We start from the raw sequence: 25,380 nt of genomic DNA, 5'->3' as shown, positions 1-25,380 counted from the left end.
TTCCATAAATAACCACGACGAGCTTGGATGGAGCAGATTGCTGCCCACTGACAAAGTAGCCTGCACCGGCATCGTTCAAGGACGGGTCGGGTGCACCAATCACAGAAAATGAACGTTTTTTCTTCGTTTATCCGGTTTACTTAGCACAGTCCGCGGTGTCAATCCAGTACCCTCTAGGTGTGAGTGTTTATCTCGTCATCGTCGTCGAAAAAATAAAACTAGTCAATACCTAAATTATGAAACCAGTGTACGCGCACCCGTGGGTATTGTGCAATTATTCACGACAGCGATCCTCCTGTCAGTGTGATTCATACCATCATCGATCGTGGGTCTCCACCGAAAATCAATGCTGTAGGAACGGGTTAACTATTACCGCATAAGGAAGTGGGTATAGAAGGAGATGTTTGGTTAATCGATTGCGTGGCCCTACAGTCGCTGTCGATCGGGGGTCAATTTTGCAAGCAATGGCCGAGAGGTGAGGTGGGAAAAGGTGTGTTATTTGAGTTAATTTTCGGGTACTTTGTGTGGATGGGTCTGAAACGAGCAGGTAGGTATATGGAGGAAATTATGTCCGTACCTTCACTATGTGGCGTGATGAGTAGTAATCACGGCGAGTAAATAGCGTGTAATTTGAACGATTCATTGGGGGAACACTTTGTTGCATGGAAAACGGGTTGTTGATTGCTGGGTTATGTCAATATCCGGAAGATTATCACATTCACATCCAAGGTATTTGGAGTTTGTTTTTATGATGAGCCCGTCACCCAATGGTTTAGTTACAACTAGACATCGCTCTGTCTATCAAATTACAAATGTTCGCGTAAATCGCTCAATACGAGTGTTAAATTTTGGTAAACTGTGAATTTCCGGTTCAATTTGAATATGCAACGAGAAATTTCCAGAATGAAGATCGATTTAGGAAGTTTTCGAATAATTGCTGCCATGATCATTCGAAACCGGAAATTAGTGCATTGGCTTTTCTGCAATCATCATATTTAAGCGACGATAGCGATGTGGAAACGGAGGTGGTGGTTTTTGCGGGTTTGATCTGGACGGCAAGCAGTTCAGTATCAAACAAAGATGAACTGAAACAGTTTTTCGACAAGACTACTGAATCACCTATTACGGGGGAGGTAGCTCATCGATTCTTCCGGTTCGCCTCCTAGCATCGTGCTATAAGGTACCAGGCGATAACCAGGGTAGTTGATCGATAGCTCGATGACGTCATTTCGTTGGCGTCTGCAATGGGAAATTTTCATAGCAGGCGTTGACGATGGGACGTTGTCGAGTTGTTGAATAGCAACTATCGTGGTAACTCACCGATTACCTGTCGATCTGCCAAATTTGGAAAGACGTCTGCATTGAATTGTCTCATATAATAATATTCCGCCCACTATATCACAAGAAATTGCGAGTAGCTGAGTGGAATGGAGATAAGTTAAGCATTGGGTACAAGACCAAGTCTCCCCTGGGTGGTGCCAGAAGATGAGCGCAATAGAATCATCAAGTTGCCATAAGGTACGGAATGAGACTATTGCATGGCTGGGTAGTCAAAGTCTTCCATTCGTTAGTCATTTCAGGTGGATTAGAACAGGTTTAGGTGTAGGATGGGCGTTGGCCTGATTTGGATTTTTCAGATATAATCCTAAATAGAACCTAGATTATTTAATAAACTAGTAACCTAAACTTGTGTCACAATGTTTCAATGGGATGCTAGAGTTATTCAAGATTGCTTTCATGTCATTGGCCGCATCTTTCTGGACCTTATTAATGAATCATTGCAGAATGGACATGTGCCACAAATTTGGAAGGAATCCTTAGTGATTCCTATTCAAAAAGTTGCTGGAACGATTAAAGCCGAAGAGTTTCGCCCCATCAACATGTTGCACACATTAGAGAAAATCTTAGAACTTGTTGTTAAAGGCCAGCTGTTGGAGTATTTGAATAGCAACTCTTTGTTGATACCAGAACAATCGGGATATCGGGAAGGTCATTCTTGTGAAACTGCATTGAATTTGGTGTTAGCAAAGTGGAAAGACAACTTGGAGCGTAAAGATACGATTGTTGTTGTTTTTTTGGATCTGAAACGCGCTTTTGAAACAATTTCTAGGCCCTTACTGTTAAGTACAATCAAGCGCTTTGGAATTACGAGTACTGCATATAAATGGTTTGAAAGCTATTTGTCTGACAGAACTCAACGGACTGTTTTTAATGATTCTGTTTCCAGTCCCGTGGGGAACAACCTTGGAGTGCCCCAGGGAAGTGTATTAGGGCCCCTTTTATTTATTATGTATATTAATGACTTGCGACGTGTTTTACGGTTTTGCGACATTAACCTTTTTGCAGATGATACTGTGTTATTCATTGCAGCTAAGGATTTAGAAGTTGCCGTCTCACACTTGAATGAAGATTTGCAGTATCTAAGTAGATGGTTGAAGTGTAAGCAGTTAAAATTGAATACAAGTAAAACTAAATTTATGGTAATTTCGCGGAATCGATTAAATGAGAACGTCTCTGTTGTAATTGATGATGAGACTATTGATCGCGTTCAGGAGATTAAATATCTTGGCGTGATTATTGATGACAAACTTAAGTTCAACTCTCACATTGACAATGTCATCAAGAAAATTGCCAAGAAGTATGGAATTCTATGTCGATTGAAAAACGATTTAACTATTGCCAGTAAAATAAAGCTATACAAATCAATCATCTCTCCTCATCTAGACTTTTGCCCATCCATTTTATTTCTGTCCAATGCAACACAAATATCGAGATTACAGCGCTTGCAGAATAAAATAATGCGTTTGATTTTGAGACGTAATAGATTCACTTCCTCAACTTTGATGCTAGACACCTTACAATGGTTGTCGGTGAAGCAAAGAATTGTATATTTGACTATGGTGTTCATTTTTAAAGTAGGGTATACGTCCCTAACCTCGGTCTAATATGTAGCCATAGATTACGTTTTTAATCAAAACTCATCAATTAATTTACCTGCAAACGATATTCTACTGCTAAATGGTATGCTTAGATATGCTTATCATGCCGTTTGCTATCAGGAACCACAAAAAGTTGAAGAACTTACTTTTTTTAAGACAAAAACTCACCAGGGAAATGTATGTAATATCGGTCTATTGTCCCCAAATTGGGTCTATTTATGGATGCAACTTCGTCCTATCCTGTTTGATCCTCAAAAAAACGCTCTTGGTAACGTTTTCTTATGTATTTTTTTTATCACTATCAGTGTTAACTTAATGCTCTTCATTCCTCAAAATATTTCTTAGAGAAAATTTTACGAAAACTACATTAAATCACTCAAATTAAAAATTAAAAATTAAAAATTTCGCTTATCGTCTTTTGACCGCAGAATATCTAAATCAAAACATTGTGATGTTCATTATACAGGTTTGGCAGAAAAAATCTCCCTTCCTGATCGTTCCTTATCATCCAAATGCAAAACAACATTGTTGACGTTACTCTTATTGCTATATGCTGTCAAATTAATTTCATGGGCCATAGTTAGGAACATACAAAAGAAATGTGTCCCTAAAGTTGGGTCCATGATTTACTTGTGAAAACGTTGTTAAACAAATAAAATAAACATAAAATATTCAAACAGTAACTGTGAGTTTTACGTCTAGTGTGTATTATCAGGTAATTTCATTCAATAAATGCCATAATCAGGCCATTTGATGATCGTCAGTCAACCTTCCCATCTTAACCTTATAAGTCATGGCGGCTAAAAACTCCGAACAGAGTGATATTCTCAACCAGTTTTATTACTTACGAGAGCTGAAAATGTATTGAAATGTTGTGATATAAATTGATTTGTGTGTGGTACACATTTATCAATCATCAGTGATCAATATTTTCCTTATTTTTTGTGTAATATTCCTTAATTAATTATTTATTTGCGTGATAGGCCGAATGAAAGGACTAGACCCACATTACATACCGTAACCCTATTTAACTGTTTGCTGCCTCGATATTTGTGTGATCGAATTGAAAGAGGAAGTGACTATCATAGATATAATACTAGAAACGCGGATGAAATAAGAACACCACATTTCTTGACTTGTGCTTCACAGAATTCATTATTTTTTAAAGGAATAAATGTTTTCAATTCGATGCCTAGACACATTAAACGTTCAACAACATTAGCAGAATATAAGAGACATTGCATTTCACACGTTAAAACTGTCTTTTGAACGGTTATCCAGTGATTTTTTTTTATGAATTGACAAATTATGTATCTTGACGAAGTTATTTTTAACGGATTACTTTGTATGGATAGCTGTTATAACGACTTTTTAATAATTATTGTAGCACTGCAAAAACTATTTTGTTCGCCACGATGGTGATGATGGATTTTTGATATATGATTTAATAGTAGTAGTAAAAAAAAATTAGTAGTCTACAAAGGTTTGAGCCTCGCGCGCGTACTACGGATATAGAGGACTGAATTTAAAATTTGATAAAAAAAAAATGCAATTTTGAAGCTTATTTGGAAGATACCTTGAGTTAGTTATAAGTTTTCTGGCAAATGTTAGGGGTTCGTGAGCATTCCTGACATTGCTGAAAATTATGATAGCATCAGATTGCGGGGTTACTAGTGTAATAGGATGCTTTGTTGATTGTTCATTAACTCTTGATTGCTTGTAATACTTATGAATATTTTAGGTGGACAAAAAGGCGAACTAAGAGGTGGACGCCTGAGCTTTTCAACATTTATATCGCTGTGAAGCAACTGTAAACTCTAGAGGGAATTTATATCTGTAACTGAAACCAGTTCGATTTTGTTTGCCAACCTGGTTAAAATGTCATATTTAATTATCTTAAAGATAAATCGTCCAGCTCAAACCTTTGCAGGGGTAAGAGGTGGGACCATCATCATCATCATCATTTCATTGTGACTAATCAACACTCAATGGGTAAAATATCAAATTTGCGGTAAATTTGAAAAAAGAGAACTTGGAATGTATAGCGCACTGCCCACTGGACGATTCTGAAGCCTGACCAAGTGAGTGGGTTACGAGTTTATTTGATTGTACGTCATTTCCAAGTTATATATAGATACATTCATACCATTGGCATTTTGTATTTGAGATAAGACAGAGACAGGATGCGGAGGGCCCGCTTAGGGGGAGCGTAACCCATGTTATGGCTTCCATTTATTAAATAGTTCAGATAGGCTGGAAATGAAAGGTTCATGGTGAGAAAATGTACCATATGGTGCCCGTTCACTGATCAAAATTAGATTCAAATCGTCAGGCCCTGCCCTGGAATAATGGGATTGACGATGATTTGTCAAGTTTCATTTTGCATTTGCATATAATTGTAAGTTTAGGTTTGCTTTTGTAATTGTAAGATAGATAGTTTGCCTCAATTGAAACATTTAGTTGTATAAACTTGACGAATCATACCTCTAAAATAGTAGTAGTTACAGTGCCGCATTATCTAACAACCACTACCTGCAACTAATGTTGGAGGGGTCGGCAGGGCAGATTACGGATCAAAACTAACATAACTCTAACACTGAAATGATCCCGAAACTAACGCTCATTCATTGCACTTTGAGTCATAAAGTAGTTTTATTTATTTTCCTACTAATCTATCTACACACTTAGTTTTTTCTACCGAGCTCGGCTGTGTGGGTCTCGGCGGAGAGGGGGTTTCGCTGAGATCTCGGCGAGAGTGACATTTGATTGCCGAGTCTCGGATACTGCCTTTTCTAATAATCTGCCTACGTTTCTTTTATTTGTTATCTACTTCATCCCTTTTTTATTTGTCTGCTCTTCTTTCCTCTTCTCTTCTTTTGTTTTGTTTGTTTACGTATAACTAATACTAATACTCAAGTTATAAAAATGAACATCTTCTATTATACATTTATACATATTGTAAAATAAACGTATAAGATTAACACATTTATCACAAATTTAACACTAACTAGAATCACAACGTACTCCTCTTTTTATATATGGCTTTAAAATGCAGTATTGTATTCTCTATAAGGGTAAGTCAAATATATATATATATGTATATATTCTATAAAATTACTCGCTATAAATTTCATGCATTGTTTCTTCTCATTGTAGACAGCGAATAACGAATAGCGAGCAAGGGCGCTATAACCTAGGCGAATACAGCATTCCCTCCATATGGGTTACGTCCGCACACCGCTCTCTGTTGTCCTTCGACTGAGGTCGGCTGGATCGATGGCAGTGGGTGGGCGGTGCCGTCCACGCTTGTACGGAGGGAGGACTGTACGCTCGAACACAAGGGGTAAATACCTGTGTTCCATCCCAGGAGATCGGACAACCAAGGAGTGTACATTAACTTTCTTAGCTCTGTCACTCCCAACGATTTATATAGCCTATTTTCAAATCCTGCATACGGAGCGGTTGGTACGGTATGTCCCCACTCTTTGATTACCTGTGGATTAAATGTTAACCACTGTCTATACTTATTAAGTAGACATGGTAAACATTCACTTCCACAAAAATTTACTAAACGCTACACAGTAGGCCTGGCCGCTTTATTGTTTGTTCCACATCCTTGATGTGCAGCAGGCATTAATAATGACAAGAAAATGATAGATGTATTTCTATCATTTCCAGGATTCTTTCAAGTACTGGCTGTGTATGTGTAGACTAGACTAGACTAGACTAGACTACTGAATCACCTATTACGATTCCTGGTGATTTGACTAAATATACCATGGGAAATACTGAGGTCGTTCTGGAACCTTAGTGAAGTGGACCAGAGCAACTTTATGCAAAAGTACGTGCATCCTGCTATTGCCGAAAAGCGATGCAAACGCCGATGATTCTAGCAAAGCACACACATTGAGTTGCAGCCTAACGATTTCACATTACCGTCGAGAGCACGCTTCTAACAGAAGCTATCTACCATCAGACTTATCGCAAAGGGCAAGCATTACCAGGATACGCATACTAGCCATGTTAGCTATCCACTCTACTCACGAGTCCTTAACGAAATCAATATTTCGGAAAATCAGTCCGCATCGTGCTCTCTTGCCGTGCGGATCTATTAGCTTTTTGTTGAAGGAAGTGTTACTACTACCTAAAGCTACAACAAATTCAAACAGCACTTTTCAGTGCCAACCTATAAAAAAAATGTCTACCTTGTTCAACTCTTATTGCTCTTCGATCCTTGTTTGAACTCTACCCGAGGTAATCCTTCTTGGATATCGATTTGGAAAATTCCTCTTCGATCCTTCAGATTCTTATAGTAATCTGCTTGGAAGTCGATTTGGATAAAAATTTACTGCCGCCATGGCGCCTAAACGCAAAAGAAAGGGGCAAACTCTTAACCCCCCTTCTGATGAAATTAATTTGAGTAATCAATTTGATTTGCTCACGGATGATGAGAATGATCCATCATCCAAGAAAAATTCTAGTAAACTTTCCCGGCTTAATGCCAAGAAGGAAAAGATTCCCCCTATTGTGATAACCACTACCGATTTCTCTAAAAATCTCTAAAATAAAGATTTAAAAAAAAAAAACTACCGATTTCCATGCTCTTCGGAACTTTTGGAACTTTTGAATTTCGTGAAAGTTAAGTTTTCACTATTGGACGTCGGGGTGAATGTCGTGTATTGGCTGAAATCTTGGACGGATTCAAATGTCTTCTGCACAAATTTTTTACTTACTACACCAAAACTGAACGTGTGTTCAAGGTTGTCATGAAAGGACTGCCCAGTGGTGAATCCCTGGATCAGATCAAAGATGAACTGGCAAAATTACTGGGGGTTGTGCCACTCCAAGTAATCAAAATGAAAATGAAATCCCGTCCTGGCGATTCGCGCAACGGGATTTCTAATGATTTTTATTTAGTTCACTTCAAGTCTAGTGAACTAAACAACCTTAAGGCCTTAGAAAAAGCTAGTCTTATGCTTCATGTCCGAGTGAAGTGGGAACACTTCAGGAAGACTGGAGGAAATTTCCAAAACCTCACCCAGTGCCGTAAGTGCCAGGGATGGGGTCACGGAACTAAAAATTGCTACATGCCAGCTAAATGCATGAATTGTGGTGATTCCTCTCACGCAAAGGACGACTGTCCTGTGAAGGTAAGACTCGCAAAGCGATCTTACAATCACGTTCTAACCGTCAGGTAGGAAACGCTCCACGTTTCCGACCAGGTACAAATTCCTCTGCTGTTAACAACGGTCAGCGAGGAACAAATTCTACATTCGTACCCGTAGGTACAAATATCACCCCTGCTTCAAATGTTTCATCTGTACCTACTCCCCTCGCTGCTAACAATGCGAGTTAATGGAGCTACCTATGCTGCTATTGCAGCAGGTAGAAATCAAAATACTAACCAACGTAATTTTAACGGAAATTTTGACAATTTTGACTTAGGAAGCATTACTGCCCCTAAAATGGAATTTTTACAGAAATCATTAATTGACATGATTTCTGATATGCTTAAATCTAACTCCATGTTTGATGCTATTCAAACTGGAGTAAAATTTGCAAATAATATTGTCATGACTTTAAAATTCAGCAATGGATTTTAAAGCATTAAATATTTTAAATTGGAATGCTCGATCTCTTAAAGATAATGAAGACGAGCTATTTAACTTTTTGAGAGTTCATAACGTGCATATTGCCGTTATAACTGAAACGTTCCTTAAACCTGACCATAAGGTTAAGAAGGACTCAAATTACTTGATTTATAGAAATGATCGTCTTGATGGACCCTGTGGTGGCGTTGCCATCATTGTTCATAGACGAATCAAACACAAAATACTTTCTTCATTTGAAACCAAAGTTTTTGAAACTTTGGGAGTTTCTGTTGAAACAAAATTTGGACAACTTACGTTTATAGCTGCCTATTTGCCATTCCAATGCGTAGGCCAGCAAAAGAATTTTCTCAAGGGTGACCTTCAGAAACTTACCCGTCATTGGTCTAAATTCTTTATTATTGGTGATTTTAATGCAAAACACCGCACATGGAATAATGCTCAAAGCAATTCCAATGGTAATATTCTGTTTGATGATTGTTCTGCAGGTTATTACACTATTCAATATCCAAACAGCCCAACATGCTTTTCTTCTGCAAGAAATCCCTCCACTATTGATTTGGTCTTGACATGAATCAGTCAATTTTGTAGCCAATTGGTTACCCATGCTGACTTCGGTTCTGACCACCTTCCAGTAACTTTTGAAATATCCCAAGAAATAATTTGTAATCCCAACAGCTCTACTTTCAATTACCATAGAGCTGATTGGGAGCAATATCGAACATTTATGAAATATAACTTCGATCCAAACATTCCTTTGCAAACCAAAGATGAAATTAATTATGCTCATGAATCTCTGACTACTTCTATAGTTGAAGCAAGAGCTGCCTCAGTAGCAAAATGCGAGGTTAAATTCGATTCAATTATAATAGACGACGATCTTCAGCTCTTGATCCGTCTGAAAAATGTCCGTAGGAGACAACATCAAAGAACACGTGATCCTGCCATGAAAGTTATCGGTCGGGATTTGCAAAAATAAATTAAAAAGCGATTCTCTGCCCTGAGGAACAAATTTAATACTTTCCTGATTAATGGAAAATGCAAAAGTTGTTCCAATTTTGAAGCCGGATAAAAATCCAGCTGAAGCTTCTAGCTACCGTCCAATAAGTTTGCTTTCTTCAATAAGTAAACCTTTTGAAAAGATAATTTCGAATATAATGATGCTTACCATCAATACGAACTCAATTTTTACAGAAGAGCAGTTTGGATTTCGCCATGGGCATTCAACTACTCATCAACTCTTAAGAGTTACCAATTTAATTCGTTCAAACAAATCTGAAGGCCACTCAACTGGAGTTGCTCTTCTAGACATAGAAAAAGCATTCGACAGTGTTTGGCATGAAGGTTTGATTGCTAAATTGAAAAAGTTTAATTTTCCACTTTATATTATTAAATTAGTTCAGAATTATTTAACTGACAGAACTCTGGAGGTAAATTACAAAAATTCCAAATCCAATCGACTACCTGTTAGTGCAGGAGTTCCTCAGGGTAACATTCTTGGGCCTATATTGTATAACATTTTCACTTCGGACCTCCCTGATTTGCCTCAGGGTTGCCACAAATCTTTGTTCGCTGATGACACAGGCATTTCCGCTAAAGGAAGAAGTCTTCGTGTTATTTGCAGCAGACTGCAGAAAAGTTTAGATATTTTCTCTTCTTATTTACAAAAATGGAAGATTTCTCCCAACGCTTCCAAAACTCAACTTATAATATTTCCACATAAGCCTAGAGCTTCCTTTTTGAAACCTAGTAGTAGTCACATAGTCACTATGAACGGAGTTCCAATTTCCTGGTCAAACCAAGTGAAATATCTTGGATTAATACTTAACCAAAAATTAACTTTCAAAGATCACATTGAGGGCATTCAAGCCAAATGTAACAAATATATTAAATGTTTGTATCCTCTTATAAACAGGAAATCCAAACTTTGCCTGACGAATAAACTTCTAATATTTATACAAGTTTTTAGACCAACCATGCTTTACGCTGTGCCAATATGGTCTTGTTGTTGCACTACCAGGAAAAAAGCACTTCAAAGGATTCAGAACAAAGTTCTGAAAATGATTTTGAAGTTGCCTCCCTGGTACAGTACTACCGAAGTACATAGAATTTCGAATGTTGAGACTTTAGAACAAATGTCCAACAAAATAATTAATAACTTCAGGCAAAAATCGTTGCAATCAGGGTGCCTTCCATTCATTTTGACTAAAAAAATGTTTTAAGAAATTATGGAATAATAAGATATTATGAAAATATTTTGATTATGTAAACAACAAGAAAAGATTGTTAAGTTTGTGTTTGACACATAATACCTGCCAATTTTGCTACATGAGAGACGCAATAAGCGATTTTGTAATTTATCTCATCCACTCTTCGCTCTTCACTCTTCGCGAAGAGGCGATCAGAAAAACGCTCATTGTGACTCTGTCAAAGCTAAATTTGCAGGTTTTATGGGTGAAACACCAACTTTACAATCTTTTCTTATTACTTACATATACAAAATATCATCATAATATCTTATTATTCCATAATTTCATAAAACATTGTTTTAGTCAAAATGAATGGAAGGCACCCTGGTTGCAATCCTCAATTGCAACGGTTAATTCTCTTTATACTTAGATAAGATTTAGTTTTAGTTTTTAGTTTTAAGATATCAATTATTATACTGACATGCAGGTTTAAAAAACCTGTTTAAAATACTGAATTGCCAAGGCAGGATCAATGTAAAAACAATTAGATATATATCATAACAATTAAGGCTGGTAAGTTACTGTAGTAACTGGAGCACCTAGGTTTTTTTTTATCTAGTTCGTTTATTTGGAAGGCTCAATCGCGTTAGCTTTACGGAGCCTATAATTCATTGTTCACTGTGTGTAACAAAATTCACTTAATTCTATGTCTAGTAGGAGTTGGGCCGATTACTCGCGGCTTACTCGAGGTTAGAAGGGTACATTTTCGAAGGATAGGATCAGGGGAGGAGCTTGGGGTAGGGTTTCGTTGTCTCATCAGAGCGTTGTCGCCAGTATGAACGGTAGTGCTGTTCTAGCTTCGTCCGGAGTTCGACCGGTTATGGTGGGTGACCAGTGGGCGACGATGAGACTCATCGAGACGGGGGGACAAGACAAACAAAAACTAATAAAGAGAGACAAAAGACAAAAGGAATTAAATTCTTATACTAGACATTTGAAGAAAAACATAAACGGACTGCATATAGCAGAGATCACGGGTTGCCAACACGTCTCTGATAGGAACATAGGGTTGTCTTCCTTGGGCCTCGAGGGTATTCAAAAGTCGCTCTCTGGCGGCGTCATTATCCGTACATTGCCAAACTGCGTGTTCGATGTCATCGTAACCGTTTCCACACCGACAGATGTTGCTGTCCACGAGGTTTATTCTATTGAGATGAGCATCTAGCGAGTAGTGGTTGGACATAAGTCTACTCATCACGCGAATGAAGTCACGACTTAAGCCCAAGCCTTTAAACCACGCTCTCGAAGAAACATTAGGAATAATTGAATGTAACCACCGTCCAAGATTTCCAGTGTCCCAATCGGTTTGCCAGCTCGAAAAGGTACTCTGACGCACTAAATGGTAAAATTCATCGTGTGAAATTTGCCTGTCATACAATTCGCCTTCCTGCGCGCCCACCTTTGCGAGAGAGTCCGCCTTCTCATTGCCTGGGATTGAGCAATGTGAGGGGACCCATACAAAGGTAATCATATATGATCTTTCGACCAGCACACACATCTGCTCCCTTACCTTTGAAAGGAAATAAGATGAGTGCCTACCTTGTTTCATCGACCGAATAGCCTCAATCGAACTGAGACTATCCGAGAAGATGAAGTAATGGTCTGCGGGCATGTTGGAAATCATCCCCAATGCGAAGTTGATTGCTGCCAGCTCAGCAACAAAAACGGAACAAGGTTCCTGGAGTTTGCGGAAGGCGCTAGAGTTTTCATTGAAGACACCGAAGCCAGTGGATCCACTGAGACGAGACCCGTCTGTAAAATATCTTTTGATGCAATTGACTTGTTGGTACTTTTCAGTAAAAATACGCGGAATAATAATAGGTCGAAGTTGATCGGGAATCCCATGAGTTGCTTGTTTCATGGTCAGATCATATTCAATTGAGGAACTGCGATTGGTGAAGTGAACACGGTCTGGAGTATAACAAGGAAGACACATATCTGATGATATGTAGTGGTGGTAGATTCTCATAAATCGAGATTGTGTGTTCAGCTCAAGAATTTCTTCAAAATTAGCAATTATAAATGTGTTTGTCACTCCGCATTTGATTAGTATTCTGAGAGAGAGCTCCCAGAAACGGTTCTGGAGGGGTGTTACTCCTGCCAGAACCTTGAGACTCATGTTATGCGTTGAGTGCATACAGCCTAGAGCAATACGCAGACAACGATATTGAATTCGTTCCAATTTTGTTAGGTGACTTTTTCTTGCCGAGAGAAAGCAGAAAGAGCCGTACTCTAGAACAGAGAGAATTGTTGTGTTATAAAGCGTTATGAGGTCTCCCGGATGAGCACCCCACCATGTGCCGCAAATTGAACGGAGAAAGTTGATCCTCTGCTGACATTTTTGCTTCAAATACGTAATATGGGCATTCCAAGTGCACTTTGAATCAAACCAGACCCCAAGGTACTTGAAAGACAATGGGTAATGTTTCTGCCCAAAAGATTAAGCTGCATTTGGGCTGGGTACCGCTTTCGAGTATACACTACCAGTTCAGTTTTCTGCGGCGAGAATTCGATCCCTAGATTCATAGCCCAAGAAGACAAGTTATCTAAGGAATTTTGCAATGGTCCTTGCAAGTCCACGGCATGTGGACCTCTTACGGAAACCACACCGTCATCTGCAAGTTGTCTTAGCGTGCATTGTTCTGCCAAACAGTTGTCGATATCTTTGACATAAAAGTTATAAAGAAGAGGGCTGAGACATGAGCCTTGGGGCAGGCCCATGTAACTAATTCTGGAAGTTGTCAGTTGTCCAAGAGAAAAGTTCATTTGCTTTTCTGACAACAAATTGTACAAGAAATTATTTAAAATTCCAGAAAGTCCACATCTGTGCAGATTGTCTAACAGAATTTCAATGGAAACTGAATCAAAAGCCCCCTTAATGTCCAAGAATACTGAAGCCAATTGCTCCTTGTGCGCAAAGGCCAGTTGAATATCTGTGGAAAGCAGCGCTAGACAATCGTTTGTTCCTTTGCTCTTGCGGAACCCAAACTGTGTATTTGATAGCAAGTTATTTGATTCGACCCACTGATCGAGTCTCCGAAGGATCATTTTCTCCAACAATTTCCTAATGCACGAAAGCATAGCAATCGGACGGTATGAGTTATGGTCAGACGCTGATTTGCCAGGTTTTTTAATGGCTATTACTTTGACCTGTCTCCATTCAGGCGGTACAATGTTGTTTTCTAGCAAGGAATTGAATAAATCTAGCAAGCGTCTTTTAGCGATATCTGGGAGATTTTTCAGAAGATTGAATTTAATCATATCGCTTCCCGGTGAGGAGTTGTTCGATGAAAGAAGAGCCATAGAGAAATCCAGCATTGAGAATGGTCTATCCAGAGAGCCGCCGCTAGGAGACGCTTCTCGAAGAATATTTTGTGCTGGAACTGAGTCCGGACAGACCTTTTTAGCGAAATCGAATATCCATCAGTTGGAGTATTCTTCATTCTCATTGAAAGATGAGCGGTTACGCATGTTGCGAGCCACCCTCCACAAGGTGTTCATTGAGGTTTCTCGTGAGAGTCCCTCGACGAAATTGCGCCAATAACCGCGTTTTTTTGCTTTGATTAATTGTTTCAGCTTTGTCTCAAGCTTTGAATATTCCTCGAAGTAAGTGGAGGTTTTGTGTCTTCGAAAAGCTTTGAAAGCATCAGATTTTTCTACATACAATTTTGTGCATTCTTCGTCCCAACCAGGTGTGGCTGGTCTCCTCTTAAAGGGTGCACTTGGAACTTTTCTTTTTTGTGCTTCCAGTGAGCTTTTGTAAATCAAATCGGCTAGGAATCGATATTCTTCCAATGGTGGAAGCGCATCTATTGATTCGACACCGATTGTCACCGCCGTTGCATATTTCTGCCAGTCGATGTTCCTTGTAAGATCAAATGGAACCCGAGATGGTTCTGCAGAGTGAGGGCCACACTTTATTGAAATGATGATTGGCAAATGATCGCTACCATGGGGATCATTGATAACCTTCCACTGACAATCCAATGATAGCGATCTTGAACACAAAGATAGGTCGAGTCGGCTTTCTCGAGCCGGAGGTTTTGCTATACGTGTCGCTTCACCAGTGTTCAAAATAGTCAAATTGAAATCGTCACATAAATCGTAAAAAATAGCCGCTCTATTGTCGTCATATAGATCGCCCCACCCAGTACCATGGGAGTTCATATCACCCAGAATTAATACTGGGGATGGAAGAATCGAAACTAGATTCCAGAGTTGACTACGGCTAATGGAGGTTCTTGGTGGAACGTATACTGAAGCTATGCAAAGATCTTTGTTCTTCACATTTATTTGGCAAGCGACGATTTCGACGCCGGATAGAGCAGGAAGGGAAATTTTGTACAAAGGGTAGCACTTTTTGATCCCTAAAAGTACTCCTCCATAAGAATCGTCTCTATCCAGGCGTATAATGTTAAAATCGTGGAAGTTGAGTTCTTTATCGGAAGAAAGCCATGTTTCACAGAGAGCAAATATATCACAATCAGAATTGTGAAGTAAAAATTTGAACGAGTCTAGTTTAGGCACTAGACTACGGCAGTTCCACTGTAGCACCGTGATCATATCTTCAACCTCGTTCGACGAATTATCCATCGAAAGATATGATTGATGCAAGGAAGGGCCATGAAACAGTCAATTGCTTAAGATATGATTCTAATTTCCAACAGAGGCAAGGCAGAAACTAAGCTTCTAAGTATGTTGAACATATTTAATATGAATTCCACAATGTCCGAAAAAGCTAGCAAACCTCGTTCGGACTTGGATTTCTTTTGAGAAGTTTGAGGAGCAGCTTTTTTATTTTTTTTATCTTTGTTGGGCAATGCCGGAAAATTCTTGCTGCATCCAGGGATTGGATCAACAGGAGCCTTCGGTTTTGTTTTTTCATCCCCATTACCCTGGGAATTTGGCAATCGTCTGGAGGTGACTTTAGTTTTCTTACGGCGCACTTTCGGGGAGGGGCATTTTCTTTTTGAGGAACCGTCTATTTTTGAAGGTGCGTGTACCACCGTAGAATCACCTTCATCGGATGAGTCAGAGTCCGATTCTTCAACTGACAAAACCGAAAATTGGTTTGCATCTTGGACGGCTGATGCAGCCTTCAACATTTGAGCATATGTCTGCTTGGAGCGTCCAGAGATTGAACGCTGCACTTTATCGGAGTGCTGTTTGTACATCGGGCACTCCTGCAAGGGGTGAGGATTCTCGCCACAGTAAGCGCATTTTACTGATTCTTTGTGGCAAGAATCCTCTTTGTGGTTTTCACCACAATTGCCACAACGAGTTTTGTTGCCGCAATGGCTGGCCGAGTGTCCCAGCCTTTTGCAGTTGGGAGCACCTAGGTTAAAATGATATGTAATTTATTTTGAATTTGAAACAAATAAAGAGTTTAAAAAAAAGAAGCAAATTTCTCAATTATTCAAAATAAAGATGATTTGTCATCTAGCACCATTTTATAGCATGGTGCGTGTTGAGTAAATCAAGTTCCGTTGCGTTTTCCGTCGAAAATTGTGAGTATCAATATGTTTCCCTAAAAAAGGCTAAAATGAACATTTATTGAATATTGGCGTCCTATACAACCATTTCTCCATTATCACCAGCATGATGCAATTTTTCCTAAGTAAATTCACTTAATTTCCACTTTCATCCTAGTGGTAATAGCACATATTCACCATTTTCCGAAAAATGCAGTGGCGCAGGAGGTAGCCTCTACCTGTGGGTGCGAACTTGTTATGCATATCCTGATGAATGTGGGCGTCTTAGTGGAATACCTGTATAATGAGAGAGAGAAGGATTAGTATTTTCCATTTAATTCCACTACTTTATTTGCGTATCCTTGACAGATACGCGTATTTCGTCTACAATGTGCAGACTTCTTCAGTGTCTTGTACTAATACTCGACATCGACAGTCGAGTATTAGTACAAGACACTGAAGAAGTCTGCACATTGTAGACGAAATACGCGTATCTGTCAAGGATAAGCAAATAAAGTAGTGGAATTAAATGGAAAATACTAATCCTTCTCTCTCTCATTATATTGTTATGCATAATTTTCCATGAAAACATCTCCGATCCATACCGAAATAATAACAGTTAGTTTGCAAACACGTTTTCTTACACGATTCAAGCAAAAGTTTCCACCGGAAATTATTGGTTTTTTTTATGTACCGATTTGCCCCAAAAATCGTCTGTTTTACTTGGAGAATTTGGAAACTATCCTCCTTCTAGTAGTTCTCACTTCTAAATGTAGGTGGCGAAAGCTTGGAAATCGATCCACCGATTAAATTGGTATCAAAGAATCGATCTTTGGTTGATGGATCTTTTGATTTTTTGTAATACGCTTGTTTACGTTGGTACATAATATTCAGAAATTTTTCTTTGAATAAAATGCACGCAGAGCAACGAGCAAACGAAAACAAAGAGTCACACTTACTCTCTGTCAATGCGTGTGTCATTTCAGCTTTTTTTTTCAAACAATTGAACATCTATTTTTTTAAAGATTGAAAAGATCGAAAGAAACTTGAACAAAGAATTGATCCGAAAAATCAGAAATCGGAATGAAAAAGATCTATCTTCCAAAGATCGATCCAAGATCGCCCAATGCTAGACACAAAACGACGCAGAAAGTTTTTTATCGATTTCAACTTGGATTTGGTAGCCGGCGCGGTGGTGTAGTGGTAAGCGTGACTGCTTTCTCAGAGCAACCGTAACGGTACGCTGCTAAACTCATTTTTTCAGCCCTCATCATATCGCAGCTACCGTATCGGGGGTTGCCATACGAGTAACTAAAATAGCAGCCGGCTTCTCGGTGAGAAGCGCGTTACCAAATTTAGCAGCGCGGGAGAAAGGTTGCTATTCGTAGAATTGTCAAAATGCTCACTACCGGTACGGACTACGGCGAGTAAATTGAGAACCGCGATAGCAGCGACCGGTGTGGAGGAGAAGAGTGACTAAACTAAAATGAGAGCGCTGTGCGCTGTTAAAATAGTCGCGCAAATGACAACGACCGTTACGATTGCTCTCACACCTCAATGGGTCTGGGTTCAATCCCAGCCGAGGTCGGAGGGATTTTTCTGAGGCATAAAAATCTCTGGTCACGTCTTCCTTCGGAAGGGAGGTAAAGCCGTTGGTCCCGGCCCATGTGTGTTGAATGGGTGCGATATCATACGCAGGTGTGCAAGCTGCCTTCCTGCACATTCGATTGCCGTCAATGGATGGCAATCGATGTCCGTCGGTGATTGGCACTAGATTGCGGAACAGAGACCGACGTTAAATAAAGGAATGAAGATGAAGAACTTGGATTTGGAGAACACGGCACCATCCGGAAATGCGCCTAATCTGTCAGAACAAGTTTCAAAATACGCAGAGTACGAATTCTCGATGAGGCATTTGCTCACCCAGAGGGATTTGGTTTCCAAAGCATTTCTCAATGTGAAATAAGCATTTCCGACGCTAATGACACGTCTAACAGCTGCTCCAGTTCTTGAACTGGCGCTCAGAAACGAGAAAGCGACAAGAGGTAATTGAGATTAAAGTTTTTTTTTATTCACTTTGACTTCACACTTGTTTATTGATCCTTTATCACAGGGTTATCAAACGGTACCAGAATGAGAACAACAAGCTTAAACGGAAGCGTGCAATTGTTGAGAACACTCCGGAAGTCATAGACATGCGCGAAAAAATGGGCGACGATCAATACAACTTGATAACATCAGGAGCCGTCAAATCGCGGAGTGTTCGAATGAAAGTATAGTGAAAGGATTGAAAACAAAATTTTCTTGCGGAACGAAGACGTACGAAGTTGAGAGAATAAAAAGAAAGCTACCAAGTGCAAGAACATTGTGCGAACGGTTGCAAGGCCTTCAGTTTGACACTGGTTGTTTGCACGAAGTTTTCAATTTTCTAAGTCTCAAAATCATGGAACTACCAAATGACAAAAGAGACTGTGTTTTGGTTTTCGATGAAATGGCCCTACAGCCCGGAACCAATTGCTGCTCCATCTTGAAAAAGTTTATTAGACGCTGACAGAACACACAGGTGTTGCAAATCATGTGCTTGTCTTCATGCTTATGAGAGTGAAAACTCACTGGAAGCAGGTGATTGGATATCAGCTAAGGGGAGGTCCCATCAAGCGTGGGTGTCTCAAAAGCATAATTTTTGAACTGATCCGAAAAGTCGAAGAAGTCGGGTTCGGCGTATACGCTGCTATTAATGACTCTGGAGGTAATCATTTAATTCATTATTTATGATCGAAAATGTTTCAATTATTTTATTTGTTTTTAGGAAACAATAAACATCTCTGGAATGACGTTGGCATCGAACATTCACAAAATGTGGTTATGACAAATAAGCCAATTCAGCACTATTGCAATGATAGCCGAACTTTGAAAATCATTCCAGATAGAGTACATGTTTGTAAAACCATATACAAAAGCGATATACATCGCCTGAATAACCTTGTTTCTGTGATTTAAAAATGGCATTTGGTTTGACCAAAGAAGACGTAAATTTCCCGAAAGCTATATCGAACTTCGAAAAAATGAAGGTGAAAAATTCAAAGAATTATATCAGTTACACAGTCGCAGCTGCATTGAGACTTTATGCAAGGGAGAGCGGAAGAACCGATGTCCTGAATACTGCCAACCTGATTGAAAAATGGTTTGCGCTTAAGAAATAAAAAAAGACAAAAAACCATTACATCGCCTGCATGGTCAATTTCTAACATTCGTTGCGATGTTCATGAACAGAGGATGATAGGAAACGGAACTAACATTCATTGTAATAGATTTTTGGTTTGCGTGTAGAGTCAGTAACAACCTTGTGATTGAAAACTTCGAAAAAATGCTCGAATTGAGCATCCAGTCTAGATTCGTGCGAAACTATCTTAACTATATGTCATCGGATATTGGCCTTCCGTACTATAACCCCCCTCGTGTATGCTTTACTAACTACAGCTCCCTTTCATTGACTATGATCTCTCCATGAAACAGGATATTCAAGGAGTTCCAGATCAACTTCGACCTATCTCAATTCCCCGTATTTTTGCTGAAAAGTACCAACAAGTCAGTTGCAATTTGTTGGATCCACTGGCTTCGACGTCTTCAATGAATACTCAACCGCCTTTCGGAAACTTCAGGAACCTTGTTCCGTTTATGTTGCTGAGCTAGCAGCAATCAACTTCGCATTGGGGATGATTTCCGATATGCCCATAGACCATTACTTCATCTTCTCGGATAGTCTCAGTTCGATTGAGGCTATTCGGTCGATGAAACAAGGTAGGCACTCATCTTATTTCCTTTCAAAGGTAAGGGAGCAGATGATTGTGCTGGTCGAAAGATCATATATGATTACCTTTGTATGGGTCCCCTCACATTGCTCAATCCCAGGCAATGAGAAGGCAGACTCTCTCGCAAAGGTGGGCGCACAACAAGGCGAAATTTATGATAGAAGAATTTCACATGATGAATTTTTCCCATTAGTACGTTAGAGTTCTCTTTTAAGTTTGCAAAACGATTGGACAAGTAATTCTCTTGGGCGGTGTTTACATTCCATTATTCCAAATGTTTCTTCGAGAGCGTGGTTCAAAGGTCTGGATGTAAGTCGGGGATTCATTCGAGTGATGTCAAGACTTATGTCCAACCACTACTCGCTAGACGCACATCTCTATAGAATAAACCTCGTTGACAGCAATATATGTAGGTGTAGAACCGGTTATGATGACATCGATCACGCAATTTGGTATTGCCCGGGTAATGACGCCTCCAGAGCACAACTGTTGCATACCCTATTGGCCCGAGGGAGACAACCCTTCCGTGAAGTAAGATATGTATTGGGAACCCGTTATCTTCCCTACATGCAGGCGATCTACGAATTCCTTTGTTTGTCTGATGTTAGAGTTTGATGTGACCATCCCCTCCTTTCCAAACAATTTCCAGCCATTGTGTTCCAGTCTTATTATCCTCCTGTTTCTGTGCTACTTGCCCCTGCCCAGCCAGGATTTGGTCAACCGTCCGAGAGTAGTATCTGAAGGAGGCTTCAGAAACCAGTTTCCTACCGAGCTCCTTACAATCGAAATTGTTACCCATTAACCTCGAGCCCGCCACGAGTAATTGGTACCCAATACTAACCTAGAACTACTGCTGTTTAACATGTAAATTCAAACATTACTGGTTTTTGGCTCTGCAAAGAGTCACACACGACTGAGCCTTGTAAATAAACGAACCAGTTGAAAAAATCTTGCGTAGTAGGTTCACGCAAGATTGTCTCGAGAATATATTTTCTCATATGAGGCATCGCCAAGGATAGTTTGAGATTGCCCACGGTTTCTCAATATATGGAAGATGTCAGCAATAATTCCTACACTTGGGACCAGCGAGAATGTAGGCAACATCGAAGATGAAGATTCTTGCATAAAACTATGTAATAATTTGTGTAATCGGTCATCGGAACAAAATGTGGTATACACATTCCTCGCAAACATCATTCCTGTGTAGAATTTATTTTAGAACCATGCCGGCTTTGTAGTATACTACAAAGCCGGCATGGTTCTAAAATAAATTCTACACAGGAATGATGTTTGCGAGGAATGTGTCGATAGTTGCACAACTGAAAGATTTCACCAAAAGCGCCCTCGTTTGCGTCAATGTACTGACTTAATTTTTTTTTCTTGAATTGGAGGAAATTTTTAAGAAGAATATCGACACACTATAAATTCTACCAAGATATAGAAAACGTCCTTTTCTTGTTGATGTTAGGTGTACCAGCCCGACATATGCTTGATTGCCATAATATTAAAACGAAAATCATGAAGAAGTTTATTCAGTTTCGCTATAAAGTTAGTCGAGAAAAGCACCAACGTGATAAGCGCTATGAGAGCAAGTCAATGGCTATTTAGAGATTGTTAATTAAAACTGTGTCCTTTAAGAAATTGTTAATAATTTTTTGGAAAAACCTTCGTGGTCTGGACCTAAACTTGCAAAAGTGTTAGGTTTTCCCAGATATACTGTGTGGCGTGTACTGAAAAAAGTTCAGAGAAACCATTTCAACGGATCGCAAGCCACAAAGCAAGCGTCGGGCGGTTAAGCTAAGTTTAGACAGGGCAAGTCAATTAATCAAGTCAGTTGAATTCAACTGACTTGAACGCGAATTGAACGTGTAAACTATGCCATTCAACTGACTTGATCAACTCACTTGAATTGAAAAAAGTTGAACCAGGTGCAACTTTTCAAGCCAATTGAATTCAACTGAGTTGATCATTTGACTTGCCTAGTCTAAACCCAGCTTTACTGTCAACCGTCAACTGCGGAATAATGACATCAAGCCAATTAAGTCTAACCCTAAGATGAAGAGGAGCGTCTGATTGGTCGGGCGAACGTATAGAAACGCGAGAATTTTTACAACAGGGAATCTATTTTCTTGTATTTTGATAGTCGACTGCGTCGCCCATAATGCAATAGTTTTTCACGGTCGTTTCCGCGAGAGAAGAAGAACACGTCACTGACAAAAAGAAGCCAGTTGTCTCCACTTTCTCTTAGGTCTAACCCTAGGTCTAATCCAAACATCTCGGATCGCGATTTGACCAAAAAGTTCGGTGTCGCAACGAATTCGTCTTCGGGAAGGCTTCAAGTCATACCGTGCCTGCAGACAACCAGATCAGATCGATGATGAAGCCTACGTGAAGGTCGATTTCAATTAGCTACCGGGACAGGAGAGAATTATTCCTGCCAAATTCAAGATTGTGATTGCAGACCTAACACGTCGTTAAGCTCTCTTTAATGGACATGTTTATTAGAGAGGGCATCTGTAGCTGTGGTAGGAAGACATAGGTTTTCATCACGGATAAGACATTCAATTCAGAACTTTACAGCACGGAATGTCTCCGAAAAGCGAAAATTGCCATTCATCCGATCCCACAAGCAACCTGTCATTTTTGGCCAGATCTTGCGAGCTGTCATTACAGTAAAATGGTAAAACTGTGCTACAGTGGTAAGAATCGAACGGGATTCAGTGTATTCCAAACGAACTCAACCCACCTAATTGTCCTCAGCTCAGACCAAAAAGAGATTTTGGGCTATTATACAGAGGAAGCTGAAGGTGAATGGCAGTGTCGGCAAAAAATCAATGAATTGAAAACCAAATGAAATAAGCTTGCCAAAACGATGGATGAGAATAATGTGCGCGTATTCCGGGGAAAATCCGAAAATTTCTTCGAAAAATCCAACATTTAAGTTGAAACAGGTTTTCTACAATGTTAATCTATATCCGAAATATGTGCAATTGTTTATGTTCCAATTCTAAATGGGCCACACTTTACATTGTGCGACCAGCACAACTTTTGTGTCTAGAAAATTTAAGAAATAGCGATGTCTTTCTGCATAACTGCGCCTTTACCGACTGAGCTAAGAGAGGCCCTTTAGATTGTAATAGGCTACGTTTACGCTTTCCCACTAACTCCAACCGGACTTGAAGCATCTCAAATCGCACAGAAAACGATCGTCGTCTCTCTAGGCTATACGATTATTTAAGAAAAATCATCTACAGTTATGCTCGCAGCTTTCCAACTCAAACGACACAGTTTGCAGTTTTCCATATAGCAAGTAGAGTCCACGTCCATCAAACAATTAACAACGGTTCGGGTCATTAGTGGAAACTTAATCACGTTGTCAAATCACCGGCCCTGGTAAACTGCTTTTGCCTTGCGGACAATCCGTCACTGCACAGCACCACATAGACAGTAGGTAGACGCCGTCGGTTTATTTGTGACGCATCGCAAAGTCCCGGAATCCCAGTATGTACGGGTATTTTCCTCGTAATCGCACGCATGCAGCTCAGGTTGAGACATTAGATTATAGAGGGTTCCCCTGTAATTAACCTAGAAGTCCAGGTTCGACCCCGAACGTACATACAAAGGCATTGTTTCCCGCATTCGCAGTGGAATTTGTCGCTGATGTTGATCTGCAATTCAGTAAGTTATGGATTTGGCAGAACAACGCGTGACCTTTCACGTGGTATCAGCTCTCGCCCTCCCTCCCTCCGTCTCCAGACCGAACACAACAAGACAAGGCGTCAGACGTCTTGGCAAAATTGCAAAATAGCTATCTCTCATATAACATCTTATAAGAGCTTATAAGTTGGGGTAGACGATGTTGCTGTTGTTGTTGTTTTTGTTATGGTTGATGTTGTTACATATGCAAATCGTGACTGCGCGCGGCTGCCGTCACTGACGCTATCATCACCCGCCGAGGTTCGTATCTTACGCGCGAAAGGAACTGGTTTTGTGAAAGTTTGTGTTTTCATTTTTCGCTACATCGCACCAACCCACGACGACTGCAATACTTGTTTGGTTTGGCGATCCGGAGATGAGTCAGTTTTCTGTCTAGTTCACCCGTCTGTGATTAGCTATCGATTTCCCATAAACAGCATTTACACGATTTCAGATTCTCATCTTTTATTCAGCAGATTGTGACACACGCTATGCAGCTCTCGATAACTGATGGTCAACATTTCACTTTTTCCCACCGCAATTAAATAGTAATGCCAATCAATCGATAGGCCAAACACAGATATGACACACACAAACACACCTTTTGTTCGCTCTGGAACGCACTGCCGGCTTCTCCCATAAAGTGACCTTTCCGGAGCGACTCCCGCGTATTTCCGTGTCTCACCAACAACACAAAGCAAACAGTACACAAATATTGCACTTTTCTTCTGGAAATTCGAAACTCAACTCGCGCGCGCCTTCAACCACGATCGGTGTCCAATGTGTGAACGAACATACGTTGTTTCCCGCACAAAAGCTCCCTATCGACTGACGATGGCTGGTCGGTGGGTTTTCTGTTTTCCAAAGCTCTCTCCATCCTCATCGCATCGGTTCAGCTGAGCGGCAGCCGCAGCAGGCTAGGAACCACCTCACTCTACCACCCAACGCGCGTGCTACGACAACCGAGACAACGACGGCGACGTTCGTTCGGCAACTTTAGCTTCGTAGATAACATCGAACCACCGCGTGGTTGGTGAGCTAGTTGATGTGTTTCTATTGGTCACTCTTACCGCCAGTAGGAGTCTCAAGATGCAACTGACCACGCGTGATGCCTACTTTATTATTTGTTGACACTGCAATCGATGTTGATGCAGTCGTGCAGTTTTCTATTGATTTACGATCACGCGTCGCTGCTCGAGATTAAGAGATGTGGATAGGGTCACCAAAACAGGCGATTAAAGCAACTTGCCTCTAATTTGAAAGCAATATGACCCAAAGCCTAATTGACATGCCGGAGCCCTGTGTGCGGTTCCAAATGAATAAACTTGGAGAGAGTGAGTACGTTTAGCTGGTTTGTGGTTCAATATTTGAACTATTTAATAGTATTGATACTACTAGAAATAGGCATTGGCGGAGCTAATGGTGCAGCCAAGGGGTCCATTCCGAAGAATAACGCGGCGAGCAGATAATCCTCCTTTATGAGGTGTTTACATCTCTTCTCTAATTACTTTGCGGCTCTAGGTACTTAAGGAATTCCATGGTGACTGTCGGGAACACTCGCTCGGATCCATTCCCCGAAGAAACTGGAGTGCCCCAGGGATCCG

General features: G+C 40.1%; 1 protein-coding gene across 1 annotated transcript in view; it reads right to left on the bottom strand.

Annotated features, from left to right (window-relative positions):
• The window catches only part of LOC135707499 (group 3 secretory phospholipase A2), an 81,728-nt gene extending 57,141 nt beyond the window's left edge, over positions 1–24,587 (bottom strand). Inside the window, exon 1 of the mRNA XM_065229344.1 lies at positions 24,378–24,587. The gene's annotated coding sequence lies outside the window, so the exon portion shown is untranslated. The remainder of the gene's footprint in view (positions 1–24,377) is intronic.
• Positions 24,588–25,380: the final 793 nt, after the last annotated feature.

Source organism: Ochlerotatus camptorhynchus, unplaced genomic scaffold, assembly GCF_037179485.1.
Source record: "Ochlerotatus camptorhynchus isolate MF236.1 unplaced genomic scaffold, CSIRO-AGI_Acam_v1.1 ptg000313l, whole genome shotgun sequence".
Lineage (NCBI taxonomy): Eukaryota > Metazoa > Arthropoda > Insecta > Diptera > Culicidae > Ochlerotatus > Ochlerotatus camptorhynchus.
This window is presented reverse-complemented; position numbering and strand designations above follow the sequence as displayed.